Source organism: Sphaeramia orbicularis, unplaced genomic scaffold, assembly GCF_902148855.1.
Source record: "Sphaeramia orbicularis unplaced genomic scaffold, fSphaOr1.1, whole genome shotgun sequence".
NCBI lineage: Eukaryota > Metazoa > Chordata > Actinopteri > Kurtiformes > Apogonidae > Sphaeramia > Sphaeramia orbicularis.
The window spans coordinates 1-20,251 of NW_021941486.1; the positions used below are offsets into that span (position 1 = coordinate 1).

At 38.3% G+C, this 20,251-nt stretch overlaps 1 pseudogene; it reads right to left on the minus strand.

Annotated features, from left to right (window-relative positions):
• Nucleotides 1-6,638: 6,638 nt before the first annotated feature.
• On the minus strand, nt 6,639-19,992 carry LOC115415960 (visual pigment-like receptor peropsin; annotated as a pseudogene).
• Between the last annotated feature and the right edge of the window lie 259 nt (nt 19,993-20,251).

Consider the following 20,251-nt stretch of genomic DNA (forward strand, 5'->3'; position numbering starts at 1 on the left):
TGGTCGGTCATGTTATAGAACGTATAAACGTAGTGGTCAGTCATGTTATATAACGTATAAACGTATGGGTCAGCCATGTTATAGAACGTATAAACGGTAGATGGTCAGCCATGTTAAAACGTATAAACAGTAGCGGTCAGTCATGTTATAGAACGTATAAACGTAGGTGGTAAGTCATGTTATAGAATCTTAAACGGTAGGATAAGTCATGTTTAGAATGTATAAACATAGGCGGTCATCATGTTATAGAACATATAAACGGTAGGTGGTCAGCCATGTTATAGAATGTATAAACGGTAGACGGTCACCTGTTAAAGAACGTATAACAGTAGGCGGTCATGTCATGAAATAGAACTATATGGTAGGTGGTCAGTCATGTTAAGAATGTATAACGTAGGTGGTCAGTCATGTTACAGAATGTAAAACGTAGGTGGTCAGTCATGTTAGAACGTATAAATGGTAGGGCGGTCAGTCATGTTATAGAACATATAAACGGAGGCGGTCAGTCACGTTATAACGTATAAACGGTAGATGGTCAGCCATGTTATAGAATGTATAAATGGTAGGTGGTCAGCCATGTTATAGAACGTATAAACGTAGGCGGTCAGTCATTTATAGAACGTATAAATGGTAGATGGTCAGCCATGTTAAAGAATGTATAAACAGTAGGCGGTCAGTGATGTTTAAAGAACGTATAAACGGAGGTGGTCAGTCATTTTATAGAACGTATAACGGTAGGCGGTCAGTCATATTATAGAACGTATAAAAAGTAGCCGGTCAGTCATGTTCTAGAACGTATAACGGTAGGCAGTCAGTCATGTTATAGAATGTATAAACGGTAGCCGGTCAGTCATGTTCTAGAACGTATAACGGTAGGCGGTCATCATGTTATAGAATGTGTAACGTTAGGCGGTCAGTCATGTTAGAACGTATAAACGGTAGGCGGTAAGTCATATATAGAACGTATAAAAGTAGCCGGTCAGTCATGTTCTAGAACGTATAAACGTAGCATCAGTCATGTTATAGAATGTATAAACGTAGCCGGTCAGTCATGTTCTAGAACGTATAAACGGTAGGCGGTCAGTCATGTTTATAATGTGTAAACGTTAGGCGTCAGTCCATGTTATAGAACGTATAAACGGTAGGCGGTAAGTCATATTATAGAACGTATAAACGGTAGCTGTCAGTTATCAGAGACGTATAACGTAGGCGGTCAGTCATGTTATAGAACGTATAACGGTAGGTGTCAGTCATGTTATAGAACTATAACGTAGTGGTCAGTCATGTTATAGAATGTATAAACGGCAGGTGGTCATCATGTATAGAACTAAAAAACGGTAGGCGTCAGTCATGTTTAGTGTAAAACCGTAGGCGTCAGTCATGTTATAGAAGTGTTAAAGGTAGTGGTCAGTCATGTTATAGAACTATAAACGGTAGGTGGTCAGTCATGTTATAGATGTGTAACGGTAGGTGGTCAGTCATGTTATAAGTATAAACGGTAGTGGTCATCATGTTACAGAACGTATAAACGTAGGTGGTCAGTCATGTTTATAGAACATATAAACGGTAGATGTCGTCATGTTATAGAATGTAAAAACGTAGGCGGTCATCATGTTATAGAACGTATAACCGTAGGTGGTCAGTCATGTTATAGAATGTAAAAAACGATAGGCGTCAGCCATGTTATAGACGTATAAACGGTAGGCGGTCAGCCATGTTATAGAACTATAAACGAGGCGGTCAGTCATGTTATAGAATGTATAAATGGTAGGTGTGTCAGTCATGTTATAGAATGTGTAAACTGTAGGTGTCAGTCATGTTAAGAATGTATAAACGTAGGCGGTAAGTCATGTTATAGATGTGTAAACGGTAGGTGGTCAGTCATGTTATAGAATTATAAACGTAGGTGGTCAGCCATGTTATAGAACATATAACGGTAGGTGGTCAGTCATGTTATAGAACACATAAACAGTAGATGGTCAGTCATGTTATAGAATGTTCAACGGTAGGTGGTCATGTTATAGAATGTATAAACGGTATGGTCAGTCATGTTACAGAATGTATAACGGTAGTGGTCAGTCATGTTATAGAACATAAAATTGTAGATGGTCAGTCGCTATAGAATTGAAAAACGGTAGGCGTCAATCATGTTATAGAACTATAAACCGTAGGTGGTCAGTCATGTTTAGAACGTAAAAAACGATAGCGTCAGCCATGTTATAGAACGTATCCTAGGGGTCAGTCATGTTTTAGAACATAAAACGTAGGCTAGGCGTCAGTCATGTTATAGAATGTGGTAAACGGTAGGCGGTAAGTCATGTTACGAATGTGTAAACGGTAGTGGTCAGTCTGTTATAGAATGTATAAACGTAGTGGTCAGTCATGTTACAGAACGTATAAACGGTAGGTGGTCGTCATGTTATAGAAAATTAAATGGTAGATGGTCAGTCATGCTATAGAATGTGAAAAACGGTAGGCGTCAATCATGTTTGAACGTATAAACCGTAGGTGGTCAGTCATGTTATAGAACGTAAAAATGATAGGCGTCAGCCATGTTATAGAACGTATAAACGTAGGTGGTCATCATGTTTTAGAACTAAAAACGTAGGCGTCAGTCATGTTACGAATGTATAAATGGTAGGTGGTCATTGATGTTATAGAATGTAAAACGGTAGCGGTCAGTCATGTTATAGAATGTGTAAACGGTAGGCGGTAAGTCATGTTACAGAATGTGTAACGTAGGTGTCAGTCAGTTAGAGAATGTATAAACGGTAGGCGTCAGCATGTTATAGAATGTAGAAACGGTAGGTGTCAGTCATGTTATAGATGTGTAACGGTAGGTGCAGTCAGTTATAGAATGTAAACAGTAGGTGGTCAGTCATGTTATAGAATGTATAAACGGTAGGCGGTCATCATGTTATAGAATGTGTAAACGGTAGGCGGTAAGTCATGTTACAGAATGTAACGGTAGGTGGTCGTCATGTTATAGAATGTATAAACGGTAGGTGGTCAGTCATGTTACAGACGTATAAACGGTAGGTGGTCGTCATGTTATAGAACATATAAATGGTAGATGTCATCTGCTATAGAATGTGAAAAACGGTAGGCGTCAATCATGTTATAGAACGTATAACCGTAGGTGGTCAGTCATGTTATAGAACTAAAAAATGATAGGCGGTCAGCCATGTTATAGACGTATAAACGTAGGTGGTCAGTCATGTTTTTAGAACATAAAACGTAGGCGGTCAGTCATGTTATAGAATGTATAATGGTAGGTGTCAGTGATTTTTAGAATTATAAACGGTAGGCGGTCAGTCTGTTATAGAATTTAAACGGTAGGCGTAAGTCATGTTACAGAATGTGTAAACGGTAGGTGGTCATCATTTATAGAATGTATAAACGGTAGGCGGTCAGTCATGTTAGAAATGTAAAACGGTAGGTGTCAGTCATGTTATGAACGTATAACGTAGTGGTCAGTCATGTTATAGAATGTATAAACGGTAGGCGTCAGTCATGTTATAGAATGTGTAAACGGTAGTGGTCCTCATGTTATAGAATGTATAAACAGTAGGTGGTCATCCTGTTTAGATGTATAAACGTAGCGGTCAGTCATGTTATAGCACGTATAAACGGTAGGTGGTCATCATGTTATAGAATGTATAAACGGTAGGTGGTCAGTCATGTTATAGAATTATAAACGGTAGGCGGTCAGTCATGTTATAGAACGTATAAACGGTAGGCGGTCAGTCATGTTATAGAACATAAAAGTGGGTCAGTCATGTTATAGAACGTATAAACGGTAGTGGTCAGTCATGTTATAGAATGTGTAAACGGTAGGTGGTCATCATGTTACAGAATGTACAAACGTAGGCGGTCAGTCATGTTATAGAATGTATAAACGTAGGCGTCAGTCATGTTATAGAATGTATAAACGTAGGCGGTCAGTCATGTTACATAATGTATAAACGTAGGCTAGTCATGTTTAGAACCATAAACGGTAGATGGTCAGTCATGTTACGAATGTGTAAACGGTAGGTGGTCAGTCATGTTATAGAATGTATAAACGGTAGGCGTCAGTCATGTTATAGAATGTATAACGGTAGGCGGTCAGTCATGTTACAGAATTATAAACGTAGGCGGTCAGTCATGTTATAGAACACATAACGGTAGATGGTCAGTCATGTTACAGAATGTGTAAACGGTAGGTTCAGTCATGTTAGAGAATGTATAACGGTAGGCGTCAGTCATGTTACAGAATGTATAAACGTAGGCGTCGTCATGTTACAGAATGTATAAACGTAGGCGGTCAGTCATGTTACAGAATGTATAAACGGTAGCGTCAGTCATGTTATAGAACATATAAAGGTAGGCGGTCAGTCATGTTATAGAACGTATAACGGTAGTGGTCAGTCATGTTAGAATGTGTAAACGGTAGGTGGTCAGTCATGTTACAGAATGTATAAACGGTAGCGGTCAGTCATGTTATAGAATTGTATAAACGGTAGGCGTCAGTCATGTTATATGTATAAACGGTAGGCGGTCAGTCATGTTATAGAATGTGTAAACGGTAGGTGGTCAGTCATGTTATAGAATGTATAAACAGTAGGTGGTCAGTCATGTTATAGAAGTATAAACGTAGGCGGTCAGTCATGTTATAGAACGTATAAACGTAGGTGGTCATCATGTTATAGAATGTATAAACGTAGGTGCAGTCATGTTATAGATGTATAAACGGTAGCGGTCAGTCATGTTATAGAACGTATAACGGTAGGCGGTCAGTCATGTTATAGAACATATAAAAGGTAGGCGTCAGTCATGTTATAGAACGTAAAACGGTAGGTGGTCAGTCATGTTATATGTGTAAACGGTAGGTGGTCAGTCATGGTTACAGAATATATAAACGGTAGGCGTCATTCATGTTATAGAATGTATAAACGGTAGGGGCGTCAGTCATGTTATAGAATGTATAAACGTAGGCGGTCAGTCATGTTACAGAATGTATAAACGGTAGGCGGTCAGTCATGTTATAGAACACATAAACGTAGATGTCAGTCATGTTACAGAATGTGTAAACGGTAGTGGTCAGTCATGTTATAGAATGTATAAACGGTAGGCGGTCAGTCATGTTACAGAATGTATAACGTAGGCGGTCAGTCATGTTACGAATGTATAACTAGGCGGTCAGTCATGTTATAGAACATATAAAAGGTAGGCGTCAGTCATGTTATAGAACATAAACGTAGGTGGTCAGTCATGTTATAGAATGTGTAAACGTAGGTGGTCAGTCATGTTACAGAATGTATAACGGTAGGCGGTCAGTCATGTTATAGAATGTATAACGGTAGGCGGTCAGTCATGTTGAATGTATAAACGGTAGGCGGTCAGTCATGTTATAGAACACATAACGGTAGATGGTCATCATGTTACAGAATGTGTAAACGGTAGTGGTCAGTCATGTTATAGAATGTATAACGGTAGGCGGTCATTCATGTTACAGAATGTATAAACGGTAGGCGGTCAGTCATGTTACAGAATGTATAAACGGTAGGCAGTCCCTGCTGCATTGGGACTCACTATGATTTTTCTAACCCAATAACTACATAATGCTGATGGTCAGTGGATGGTCGTGGATGTCATGGACAGTCAGTGGATGGTCAGTGGATGGTCATTCGATGGTCAGTTGATTCAGTAGATGGTCAGTTATGCTTGTCTAAGGACAGACTCCACAGACACGTGTTTGTTTCCAGTGTTCGTTTATTCAGTCACATGTTCATATTTGGACATTAATCTACAGAGAAGGACAGGATGAAAGGAACAACAGACAGAAAACATGGAAGAGTCCAGAACCACCACAGACCACCACAGACCAGACCACCACAGACCAGACCACCACAGACCACCACAGACCAGACCACCACAGACCAGACCACCACAGACCAGACCACCACAGACCAGTTACAGGGACTTCCATCAGTGTCCAGGACGTTGGAGTCCATCTTTGGAAGAACAGGGTGGAGTCACAGCCCTGATCCTCCTGTGGTACTATGGACCAATCCACAGGGACGGACTTGTGTGGACTCATGTGGACTCAAGTGGAATTGTGTGGACTGTGTGGACTCGTGGACTCATGTGGACTTGTGTGGACTCGTGTGGACTCGTGTGGACTCATGTGGACTTGTGTGGACTCATGTGGACTCAAGTGGACTTGTGTGGACTTGTGTGGACTCATGTGGACTTGTGTAACTCATGAAGACTCAAGTGGACATGTTTGGACTCATGTGGACTCATGTGGATTTGTGTGGGCTCATGTGGACTCAAGTGGACTCATGTGGACTCAAGTGGACTTGTGTGGACTTGTGTGGACTCGAGTGGACTTGTGTGGACTCATGTGGACTCAAGTGGACTTGTGTGGACTCGAGTGGACTCAAGTGGACTCAAGTGGACTTGTGTGGACTCGAGTGGACTTGTGTGGCTCGTGGACTCAAGTGGACTTGTGTGGACTCATGTGGACTCGAGTGGACTGTGTGGACTTGTGGACTCGTGGACTCATTGGACTTGTGTGGACTTGTTGTGGACTCGTGTGGACTTGTGTGGGTGTGACAGGTCGTCTTGGAGGTTTTTTCCTGGTCCATGTCCTGTCACTGGGTCAGGTTGTTGGACATCGTCATGGGAACCTGGGTGTTGATTGTGATTCTCTGCCTGGTCTGACATCGGATCATCCCAATGATGGCTCTTCTGAACCTGCACAAAATACACACCTTCATTAAATATACAACTAAAAACCACCTTCAGTTAAATACCACTAAAAACACACCTTCAGTTAAATATACGACTAAAAAATCACCTTCAGTTTAAATATACGACTAAAAACACACCTTCAGTTTAATATACGACTAAAACACCCTTCAGTTTAAACATAAGACTAAAAACACACCTTCAGTTTAACATAAGACTAAAACACACCTTCAGTTTAACATAAGACTAAAAACAACCTTTTTTATAAATAAGACTAAACACATCTTCATTTAAATATACGACTAAAAACATACCTTCAATTTAAACATAAGACTAAAACACACCTTCAGTTTAACATAAGACTAAAAACACCCTTCAGTTTAACATAAGACTAAAAACACACCTTCAGTTTAAACATAAGACAAAACAAACCTTTAGTTTATAATAAGACTAAAACACATCTTCAGTTAAATATACGACTAAAACATACCTTCAATTTAAACATAAGACTAAAAACACACCTTCAGTTTAAACATAAGACTAAAACATACCTTCAGTTTAAACATACGACTAAAACACCTTCAGTTTAAACATAAGACTAAAAACACACCTTCAGTTTAAATATACGACTAAAAAACACCTTCAGTTAAACATAAGACTAAAACACTCCGTCAGTTTAAACTAAGACTAAAAACACCTTCAGTTTAAACATAAGACTAAAACACACCTTCATTTAAACATAAGACTAAAACATACCTTCACTTTAAACATAAGACTAAAACACACCTTCAGTTTAAACTTAAGACTAAAAACCACCTTCAGTTTAAACATAACTAAAAAAATACCTTCAATTTAAACATAAGACTAAAACACACCTCAGTTTAAACATAAGACTAAAACACACCTTCAGTTTAAATATACACAAAAACAAAGCTTCAGTTTAAATATACGACTAAAAACACACCTTCAGTTTAAATATATGACAAAAACAAACCTTCAGTTTAAATATACCACAAAAACACACCTTCAGTTTAAATATACGACAAAACACACCTTCAGTTTTAATATATACAAAAACAAACCTTCAGTTTAAATATACGACAAAACACACCTTCAGTTTAATATACGCAAAAACAAACCTTCAGTTTAAATATACGACAAAACACATTCATTCATTCATTCATTTTCTGAACCCGCTTTATCCTCACTAGGTCACGGGGTCGCTTGGAGCCTATCCCAGCTACATAGGGCGAAGGCAGGTACACCCTGGCAATCGCCAGTTCATCGCAGGGCTGACAAAAACAGCTTCAGTTTAAATATACGACTAAAAACACACCTTCAGTTTAAATATACGACAAAACACCCTTCAGTTTAATATACGACTAAAAACACGCTTCATTTAAATATACGACTAAAAACACACCCTTCAGTTTAAATATCTGACAAAAACACACCTTCAGTTTAAATATACACTAAAAACACACCTTCAGTTTAAATATACGAAAAAAACACAGCTTCAGTTTAAATATACAACTAAACACCACCTTCAGTTTTAAATATACGACTACACACCTTCGTTTAAATATGACAAAAACACACCTTCAGTTTAAATATATGAAAAAAAACCACCTTCGGTTTAAAATACAACTAAAACACACCTTAAGTTTAAATATACGACTAAAAACACACCTTCAGTTAAACATAAGACTAAAAACACTCCGTCAGTTTAACATAAGACTAAAACACACCTTCAGTTTAAACATAAGACTAAAAACATACCTTCACTTTAAACATAAGACTAAAAACACACCTTCATTTAAACTTAAGACTAAAACACACCTTCAGTTTAAACATAAGACTAAAAAAATACCTTCAATTAAACAAGAACTAAAACACACCTTCAGTTTAAACATAAGACTAAAAACACCTTCAGTTTAAACATAAGCTAAAAACACACCTTCAGTTTAAATATACGACAAAACAAGCTTCAGTTTAAATATACACTAAAAACACACCTTCAGTTTAAATATATGACAAAACAAACCTCAGTTTAAATATACCACAACACACCTTCAGTTTAAATATACACAAAACACACCTTCATTTAAATATATGACAAAACAAACCTTCATTTAAATATACGACAAAAACACCTTCAGTTTAATATACGACAAAAACAAACCTTCATTTAAATATACGACAAAAACACATTCATTCATTCATTCATTTTCTGAACCCGCTTTATCCTCACTAGGGTCACGGGGGTCGCTTGGAGCCTATCCCAGCTACATAGGGGCGAAGGCAGTGTACACCCCTGGACAAGTCGCCAGTTCATCGCAGGGCTGACAAAAACACAGCTTCAGTTTAATATACGACTAAAAACACACCTTCAGTTTAAATATACTACAAAAACCACCTTCAGTTTAATATACGACTAAAACACAGCTTCAGTTTAAATATACGACTAAAACACACCTTCAGTTTAAAATACAACTAAAACACACCTTCAGTTTAAATATACGAAAAAACACAGCTTCAGTTTAAATATACAACTAAAACACACCTTAGTTTAAATATACGACAAAAACACACCTTCGGTTTAACTATACACACTACAGACAACACCTTCAGTTGAATATACAACTTAAAACACACTTTTGGTTTAAATATAACAAAAACACATCTTCAGCTTAAATATACACTAAAAACCCCTTCAGTTTAAATATACGAAAAAAAACAACCTTCGTTTAAATATGACAAAACACCTTTTGGTTTATATATAGACAAAACCACCTTCCGTTTAAATATACGACAAAAACACACCTTCAGTTCAGTTTAATATACGACTAAAAACTTCCTTCATTCAGTTTAAATATACGACTAAAAACACGGCTTCAGTTCAGTTAAATATACGACTAAAAACACGTCTTCAGTTCAGTTTAATATACGACTAAAAATAAACCTTCAGTTCAGTTTAATATATACTAAAAACAAAACTTCAGTTCAGTTTAAATATACAACTAAAACACGCCTTCATTCAATTTAAATATACGACTAAGAACTGCCTTCAGAACAGTTTAATATACAACTAAAAACTGCCTTCATTCAGTTTAAATATACGACTGAAAACACACCTTCAGTTCAGTTTAAATATACGACTAAAAACATACCTTCAGTTTAAATATGACTAAATACACACCTTCAGTTCAGTTTAAATATACGACTAAAAACCGCCTTTAGTTCAGTTTTAAATATACACTAAAAACACGCCTTCAGTTCAGTTTATATACGACTAAAAACACACCTTCATTCAGTTTAATATACGACTGAAACACACCTTCAGTTCAGTTAAATATACGACTAAAAGACACCGTCAGTTTAAATACGACTAAAAACCACCTTCAGTTCAGTTTAAATACGACTAAAAACACGCCTTCGTTCAGTTTAAATATACGACTAAAAACACACCTTCAGTTCAGTTTAATATACGACTAAAAACAAACCTTCATTCAGTTTAAATATACAATAAAAACCCCCTTCAGTTCAATTTAAATATACCGACTAAAACTGCCTTCAGAACAGTTTAAATATACAACTAAAACTGCCTTCAGTTCAGTTTAAATATACGACTGAAAACACACCTTCAGTTCAGTTTAAATTACGACTAAAACACGCCTTCAGTTCAGTTTAAATATACGCCTAAAACCTGCCTTCTTCAGTTTAAATATACGACTAAAAACACGCCTTCAGTTCAGTTTAAATATACGACCAAAAACACGCCTTCAGTTCAGTTTAAATGTACACTAACTAAAACACGCCTTCATCAGTTTAAATATACGACTAAAACTCACCTTCATTCTTTAATATACGACTGAAACACACCTCAGTTCAGTTTAATATACGATAAAAGACCCGTCAGTTTAAATATACGACTAAAACACACCTTCAGTTCAGTTTAAATATACGACTAAAACACGCCTTCATTCAGTTTAAATATACGACTAAAACACACCTTCAGTTCAGTTTAAATACACTAAAACACCTTCAGTTCAGTTTAAATATACAACTAAAACACGCCTTCAGTTCAATTTAAATATAACGACTAAAACTGCCTTCAAACAGTTTAAATATACAACTAAAAACTGCCTTCAGTTCAGTTTAAATATACGCTGAAAACACACCTTCAGTTCAGTTTAAATATACCTAAAACTACCTTCAGTTTAAATATATGACTAATACACACCTTCAGTCAGTTTAATATACGACTAAAAACACGCCTTTAGTTCAGTTTAAATATACGACTAAAAACAAGCCTTCAGTTCAGTTTTATATACGACTAAAAACACCCTTCAGTCATTTAAATATACGACTAAAAACACACCGTCAGTTTAAATACGACCAAAACACACCTTCAGTTCATTTAAATTACGACTAAAACAAACCTTAAGTTCAGTTTAAATATACATTAAAAACTACCTTAAGTTCAATTTAATATACGACTAAAAACACCTTCTGTTCAGTTTAAAAATACGACTAAAAACACCCTTCAGTTCAGTTTAAATATACGGATAAAAACACGCCGCAGTTCAGTTTAAATACGACTAAAACTGCTTCAGTTCAGTTTAAATATACAACTAAAAACTCCTTTAGTTCAGTTTAAATATATGACTAAAAACTGCCTTCAGTTCAGTTTAAATATACAACTAAAAACTCCCTTAAGTTTAGTTTAAATTACGACTAAAACACACCTTCAGTTCAGTTTAAATATATGACTAAAACATACCTTCAGTTTAAATATACAACTAAAAACACGCCTTCAGTTCAGTTTAAATACGACTAAAAACAAACCTTCAGTTCAGTTAAATATCGAATAAAACACACGCCTTCAGTCAGTTTTAAATATCGACTAAAACTGCCTTCAGTTCAGTTTAAATATACAACTAAAAACTCCTTTAAGTTCAGTTTAAATATATGACTAAAAACTGCCTTCATTCAGTTTTAATATACAACTAAAAACTCCCTTAAGTTTTAGTTTAAATATACGACTAAAACACACCTTCAGTTCTTTAAATATACACTAAAACATACCTTCATTTAAATATACGACTAAAAACAACCTTCAGTTCAGTTTAAATATATGACTAAAAACACCTTCAGTTCAGTTTAAATAGACGACTAAAAACCACCGTCAGTTTAATATACCCAACACACCTTCAGTTCAGTTTAAATATACAACTAAAAACTGCCTTCAATCAGTTTAAATTACGACTAAAAACTCCCTTAAGTTCAGTTTAAATATCCACTAAAACTGCCTTCAGTTCAGTTTAAATATACGACTAAAAACTGCCTTAAGTTCAGTTTAAATATACTACGACTAAAACACCCTTCAGTTCCTTAAATATACGACTAAAACACACCTTCAGTTCACTTTAAATATACGACTAAAAACCTCCTTCAGTTCAGTTTAATGTACGACTAAAACCCCTTCATTCAGTTTAAATATACGACTAAAAACTTCAGTTCATCTAAATATAGGACTAAAACTCCCTTAAGTTCAGTTTAATATACACTAAAAACACGCCTTCCGTTCAGGTTAAATATCGACTAAAACTTCAGTTCAGTTTAAATATGCGACTAAAAATTCCTTCAGTTCAGTTTAAATATATGACTGAAAACACCCTTCAGTTCAGTTTAATATACGACTAAAACACGCCTTCATTTAAATATACGTCTAAAAACACACCTTCAGTTCAGTTTAAATATACGACTAAAAACACGCCTTCAGTTCAGTTTAAATACGACCAAAAACACCCTTCATTTCAGTTTAAATATACAACTAAAAACACGCCTTCAGTTCAGTTTAAATATACGACTAAAAGACACCGTCAGTTTTAAATATACGACTAAAAACACCCCTTCAGTTCAGTTTAATATACGACGAAAAACACGCCTTCAGTTCAGTTTAAATATACGACTAAAACACACCTTCATTCAGTTTTAATATACGACTAAAACTGCCTTCAGTTCAGTTTAAATATACAACTAAAACACGCTTTCAGTTCAGTTTAAATATACGACTAAAAACTGCCTTCAGTTCAGTTTAAATATACGACTAAACCTGCCTTCAGTTCAGTTTAAATATACGACTGAAACACACCTTCAGTTCAGTTTAAATATACGACTAAAAACACGCCTTCAGTTCAGTTTAAATATACGTCTAAACACACACCTTTTCTTCAGTTAAATATACGACTAAAACCCCTTCAGTTCAGTTTAAATATACGACTAAAAACGCCTTCAGTTCAGTTTAAATATATGACTAAAACAACCCTTCAGTTCAGTTTAAATATACGACCAAAAACATCCTCAGTTCAGTTTAAATCTACAACTAAAAACAGGCCTTCATTCAGTTTAAATATACGACTAAAAGACACCGTCAGTTTAAATATACGACTAAAAACACCCTTCAGTTCAGTTTAAATATACGACTAAAACCGCCTTCAGTTCAGTTTAAATATACGACTAAAAACACACCTTCAGTTCAGTTTAAATAACGACTAAAACTGCCTTCAGTTCAGTTTAAATATCAACACAAAAACACGCTTTCAGTTCAGTTTAAATATACGACTAAAACTGCCTTCAGTTCAGTTTAAATATACGACTAAAACCTGCCTTCAGTTCAGTTTAAATTACGCTGAAAACACCTTCAGTCAGTTTAAATATACGACTAAAAGATACCTTCAGTTTAAATAATGACTAAATACACACCTTCAGTTCAGTTTAAATACGACTAAAACACGCCTTTAGGTCAGTTTAAATATACGACTAAAAACAGCCTACAGTTCAGTTTAAATATACGACTAAAACCACCTTCAGTTCAGTTTAAATATACGACTAAAACACACCGTCAGTTTAAATATACGACCAAAACACACCTTCAGTTCAGTTTAAATACGACTAAAAACAAACCTTCAGTTCAGTTTAAATATACAATTAAAACTACCTTAAGTTCAGTTTAAATATACGACTAAAACACACCTTCTGTTCAGTTTAATATACGACTAAACACGCCTTCATTCAGTTAAATATACGACTAAAACTGCCTTCAGTTCAGTTTAATATACGACTAAAACACCCTTCAGTTCAGTTTAAATATACGACTAAAACACAACCTTCAGTTCAGTTTAAATATACAACTAAAAACACGCCTTCAGTTCAGTTTAAATATACGACTAAAAACTGCCTTCAGTTCAGTTTAAGTATTCAACTAAAAACTCCTTTAAGTTCAGTTTAAATACGACTAAAAACGCCTTCAGTTCAGTTTAAATATACGACTAAAAACACACATTCAATTCAATATGACCGTTGTCTCTTTTGTTGTGACCAGAACAGTTTGGATTGGTCACTCTGTGACACCAGAACCCCTGACCCATGGGTCACATTTCCTGCATCCATCAGTCCAGATGGGAAACCCGGGACGTGTGGTCTTGTGAACTATATGAAAACAGCAGGGGTGTTGAAATGCATTATGGGTGTTCACTGTGAAGGTGGAGCCACTAGGCCTTAGGCTTTTCCTCCTACACCTGGAAGTGGGACAGAAGCAGTCTGATCCCAAAGACCACCACAGACCACCTGTGGTCTGATCCCAAGACCACCAGAGACCACCTGTGGTCTGATCCCAAAGACCACCACAGACCACCTGTGGTCTGATCCCAAAGACCACCAGAGACCACCTGTGTCTGATCCCAAAGACCACCACAGACCACCTGTGGTCTTAGCCCACAGACCACCACAGTCCACCACAGACCACTTCCAGAACCTGGACCTGAAACCTGTCCAACACAGGACCAGATCCTGGTCCATGTCCACAGGTCCTCAACAGCAGGCGGACTCTTACTTCCTGTTGGCGACCACATAGATGCAGGGGTTGTAGAAGGTGGAGGACTTAGCGAAGAGCGGAGCGATGATGGCCATGGAGGCAGGAATGGACCCAGGGTCCCCGAAGGAGGCCCAGAGGCACACCAGGGAGTAAGGAGACCAGGCAACCAGGAACATGAGGATCATAACTACTGACATCTGCAACAGACACAGGAGAAGGAAACTGAGACACAAACTACAGACAAACTACAGACAAACTACAGACACTATCAAAGTGAGCACATTAGGGTTAGGGTTCGGGTTAGGGCTGTTCTTACGTTGGTGACGTCCATCTGGTCAGACCAGTCCACGTTGACACTGTCCCAGGCAGTTGGAGGCTCTGGTTCTCTTCACAGTCACAGACACATGATAGTAGCAGTAGAACATGATGACAGAGGAAGCACGAAGTTCACAGCAATGACTGTCATAGTGTAGGAGATGAAAGATCTGAGGAGGAAAGAACAGGGTTAGAGTTAGAACAAACCCTAACCCTAGGAGACCAAAGACCTGAGGAGGAAAGAACAGGGTTAGAGTTAGAACAAACCCTAACCCTAGGAGACCAAAGACCTGAGGAGGAAAGACAGGGTTAGAGTTAGAACAAACCCTAACCCTAGGAGACCAAAGACCTGAGGAGGAAAGAACAGGGTTAGAGTTAGAAACAAAGGTAAACGACACACACAATCCAAAATTAGAGGTGTGCAGGATCCCTAAAAGTAGAACGTGAAAAAATAAATGAAGGTCCGCACACCAGTGAGCTCACTGGGTTGTGCGGACCTTCATTTATTTAGAGTTAGAAACAAACCCTAACCCTAGGAGACAAAAGACCTGAGGAAGAAAGAGTGAGAGTTAGACCTAACCCTATCCTGTGGAAGAACCTGAACGCACCATCACTGCACTGAAGAACCTGAAGGCACCATTACTGTAAAGAACTTGAACGCACCATCACTGCACTGAAGAACCTGAATTCACCATCACTGTGAAGAACCAGAACACACCATCACTGCACTGAAGAACCGGAATGCACCATCACTGCACTGAAGAACCTGAATGCACCAGCACTGCCCTGAAGAACCTGAATGCACCATCACTGCACTGAAGAACCTGAATGCACCATCACTGCACTGAAGAACCTGAAGGCACCATCACTCAGGTTGGGTTAGGGTTAGGGTTAAGGTTAGGGTCAGGGTGGAACTCACGCGGTCGTTGTGTCTCCAGTTGATGGTACATGTTGCCCTGTGGGGTCGGGGGCGTATCCAGCCCAGCCCACCACCGGCATTGACGACCAGAACACAGCGTTCAGCCACGCCGGCCGCGATGAGGAGGTTATAAGAACGAACTGTCATCTTCTGACCTGGAGAAAAACAACAGAAAGGAAACAGTAAAGAACAGGACCCTAACCGTAACCCTAACCCTGACCCTGACCCTTTAGTGGAGGGTGTTTGTAGTTTGTTTTTAGGTCAGACAGTGGAGGAGAGTTTGTAGTTTGTTTCGCGTTTGTTTTCGGGGTGGCCGACTAGTCGGCCCGTGGAGGATGATCTAAAAGTTTTAGACTTATGTGATGTAGGCTGAAAAAAGGGCTCTATAGGGTTAAACCCTTCAGTAGGGTTAGGGTTAAAACTGTGTGGTCAGTATGGGCATGTGCAGGGTTAGGGTTAGGTCCATACCTATATCTGGGTTAGGGGTTAGGTCCATACCTATATCTGGGTTAGAGTTAGGGTTAGGTCCATACCTATATCTGGGTTAGGGTAAGGGTTAGGTCCATACCTATATCTGGGTCAGGGTTAGGGTTAGGTCCATACCTATATCTGGGTTAGGGTTAGGTCCATACCTATATCTGGGTTAGGGTTAGGTCCATACCTATATCTGGGGTTAGGGTTAGGGTCCATACCTATATCTGGATTAGGGTTAGGGTTTAGGTCCGCACCTATATCTGGGTTAGGGTTAGGTCCATACCTATATCTGGTCTGCAGATGGTCAGGTAGCGGTCGATGGCCACCACGGTCAGCAGACCAATACTGGCCATGCGAAGAAGATGTTCAGAGCTGCGTAGATCTGAGAAGACAAAAATCTATTATTTTAATTTAATGAAACAAAATTCAATCCCACCAAGAGTTTGGAGTTCCTGTCAGTGACCCTCCAATGCTGCAAAGGGAGTTTGAGATCATTCCAAGAGTTTTTACTCTTTGATGGAAACTGGGATTGTGTTTTCCCGGTTTGTGTGGTTTACTGCTGAAATACACGGGATTGTGTTTTCACTGGTTTGTGTGGTTTACTGCTGAAATAACCGGGATTGTGTTTCCACTGGTTTGTGTGGTTACTGCTGAAATAAACCGGGATTGTGTTTTTACTGGTTTGCTGTGGTTTACTGCTGAAATAAACTGGTTGATTTGAAAAACTCTCCCTGAATCCTCTGATCGGTTCAATAAATCCTTCCAGTTCTGTAGGAACTCTGGGACACTGTAAACAGGTGAAATCCAAAGTGTTGTGGTAAATCTGTGTGGTGGTGATTAGTAGAATCACTAAAATAACAGCGAATGGAGGAAAGAGAAGATAATCTGCCCAAGAATCCACACGACTGAATGTGAATGTGCGTCAGCGAGCTCACAGCTTTAGTCTGTAAAGTGTTTGTTTGGTGATCATGTGACACTTTCCTTCTGCAACTGGTTGTTTGAGGGTGAGCTGAGGTTTAGTAGGATACTGGAAGGAAACAGAGCCTAAACCTTAACCCTAACCTTAACCCATCCAAGTACAGGACTAAAAAACACATGTGGGGGTATGGTCACCAACACAAACCAAGCTAAACTAACCCTAACCCAAGCTAAACAAACCTTAACCCGCGCTAAAATAACCCTAACCCAAGCTAAACAAACCCTAACCCAAGCTAAACAAACCCTAACCCGAGCTAAAATAACCTAACCAAGCTAACAAACCTAACCCGAGCTAAAATAACCCTAACCCAAGCTAAACAACCCGAACCCGAGCTAAACTAACCCTAACCCAAGCTAAACAAACCCTAACCCGGGCTAAAATAACCCTAACCCAAGCTAAACAAACCCTAACTGGACTGGACTTTATCAAACTGAAGGATCCACAATCACTGCCAGAACAGCAGTGGGAGGACAAAGGACCGATCCCACTGTCCATCCATGTCGGGGGTTCGTTGTCCAACGACCACCATCTGTGTTTATCTGTATTTAATTCAGGACGTTGGTGCGCGTCCATAACTGCACACCTGAGACAGTCCTGCAGTGGTTTTTATTGTGCAGAGGGCTGTCGTTGGCCGTTACTGGCAGGTACACCTGAACATCATCTGCAAAGAAATGAAAAGCAACATGTAGTTTTTAAAAACAGAGCCCAGTGGAAGCAAAAAGAAGAGGCACTAAAACAGAACCCTGGGGAACACCGCAGATCAGTGACACAGAGGAGACGGACTGGACAAGATTTATGGAAAAAACATCTGTAAGAAGTTCCAGCGACTTGTCCAGGGTGAACCCGCCTCCACCCCTATGTAGCTGGGATAGGCTCTAACCCTAACCCTAACCCTAACCCTGGGATAGACCCCAACCTTAACCCTAAACCTGGGATAGGCCCCCAACCCTAACCCTAACCCTAACCCTGGGATAGGCCCCAACCTTAACCCTAACCCTGGGATAGGCCCCAACCTTAACCCTAACCCTGGGATAGGCCCTAACCCTAACCCTAACCCTGGGATAGGCCCCAACCCTAACCCTAACCCTAACCCTGGGATAGGCCCCAACCTGAACCCTAACTCGTGATCCTAGTGAGGATAAAGCGGATTCAGAAAGTGAATGACTGAATGTTGGACTTGTGTTAGACAGATCAGATGAAGTGCAGTACCCTTAATGCCCACAGGTGTGGTTAGGGTTAGGGTTAGGGTCAGAAGGATTCTGTGGCCCACTGTGTCAAAGGGCTGCAGACAATTCCAAAAGCAATAAAGCAGAAGATTTCCCTGAGTCAGCAGTAACTAACCCTAACCCTAACCCTAACCCAGCAGTTAGGGTTAGGGTTAGTTAGTCCATCCTGGGTTAGTCCTACCTGACATCCTGTGTATCCAAACTTCCAGCTTCCGTGGATGTCGGATGCTGCAGACATCGGATATCCAATCCCTGCCACTCCGATGTCGGTGAATGCCAGGTTAATGATGATGGAGTTGGTGGCGGTTCGAAGTTCCTTAAACTTTCACAAACTCAGCAGGACGACAATGTTACTGCTGAGGACTGATGACACCTGAAAAGAAGAGTTTAGATTACTAAAGAAGAGTTTAGAAAAGAAGAGTTTAGATTATTAAAGAAGAGTTTAGAAAAGAAGAGTTTAGATTATTAAAGACGAGTTTAGATTATTAAAGAAGAGTTTAGATTATTAAAGAAGAGTTTAGAAAAGAAGAGTTTAGATTATTAAAGAAGAGTTTAGAAAAGAAGAGTTTAGATTATTAAAGAAGAGTTTAGAAAAGAAGAGTTTAGATTATTAAAGAAGAGTTTAGATTATTAAAGAAGAGTTTAGAAAAGAAGAATTTAGTTTATTAAAGAAGAGTTTAGATTATTAAAGAAGAGTTTAGAAAAGAAGAGTTTAGATTATTAAAGAAGAGTTTAGATTATTAAAGAAGAGTTTAGAAAAGAAGAGTTTAGATTATTAAAGAAGAGTTTAGAAAAGAAGAGTTTAGATTATTAAAGAAGAGTTTAGAAAAGAAGAGTTTAGATTTTTAAAGAAGAGTTTAGAAAAGAAGAGTTTAGATTATTAAAGAAGAGTTTATAGATAATTAAAGAAGAGTTTAGAAAAGAAGAGTTTAGATTATTAAAGAAGAGTTTAGAAAAGAAGAGTTTAGATTATTAAAGAAGAGTTTAGAAAAGAAGAGTTTAGACTATTAAAGAACAAGTTTAGAAAAGAAGAGTTTAGATTATTAAAGAAGAGTTTAGAAAAGAAGAGTTTAGAAAAAGAAGAGTTTAGATTATTAAAGAAGTTTAGAAAAGAAGAGTTTAGATTATTAAGAAGAGTTTAGATTATTAAAGAAGAGTTTAGATTATTAAGAAGAGTTAGAAAAGAAGAGTTTAGATTATTAAAGAAGAGTTTAGAAAAGAAGAGTTTAGATTATTAAAGAAGAGTTTAGAAAAGATGAGTTTAGATGATTAAAGAAGAGTTTAGAAAAGAAGAGTTTAGATTATTAAAGAAGAGTTTAGATTATTACAGTTTAAGATGATGACACCTGAAAAGAAGAGTTCAGATTTTATTCAACAAGATCATCTCATCCCATCTCATCTCATCTCTCATCTATTAAAGCTATTTGTGACATTGCTTGGGCCTAACCCTCAGTCTCAGCAGCATGGCCCTCTATGGCAGCTGGAACAAACTGACCCTAACCCTCACCCTGGGAGTTCAGGGATCCCAAAGGATCTGAAGTTGGCATTGAGGTGAGGACTGGCAGAAAGTGGAGGGACCAGGAGGCCCTGGACCAGGAGCTAGTGGACCAGGAGCAGTGGACCAGGAGGCACTGGACCAGGAGCTAGTGGACCAGGAGGCAGTGGACCAGGATTGCAGAGGACCAGGAGACAGTGGACCAGGAGGCTGTGGACCAGGAGGCCTG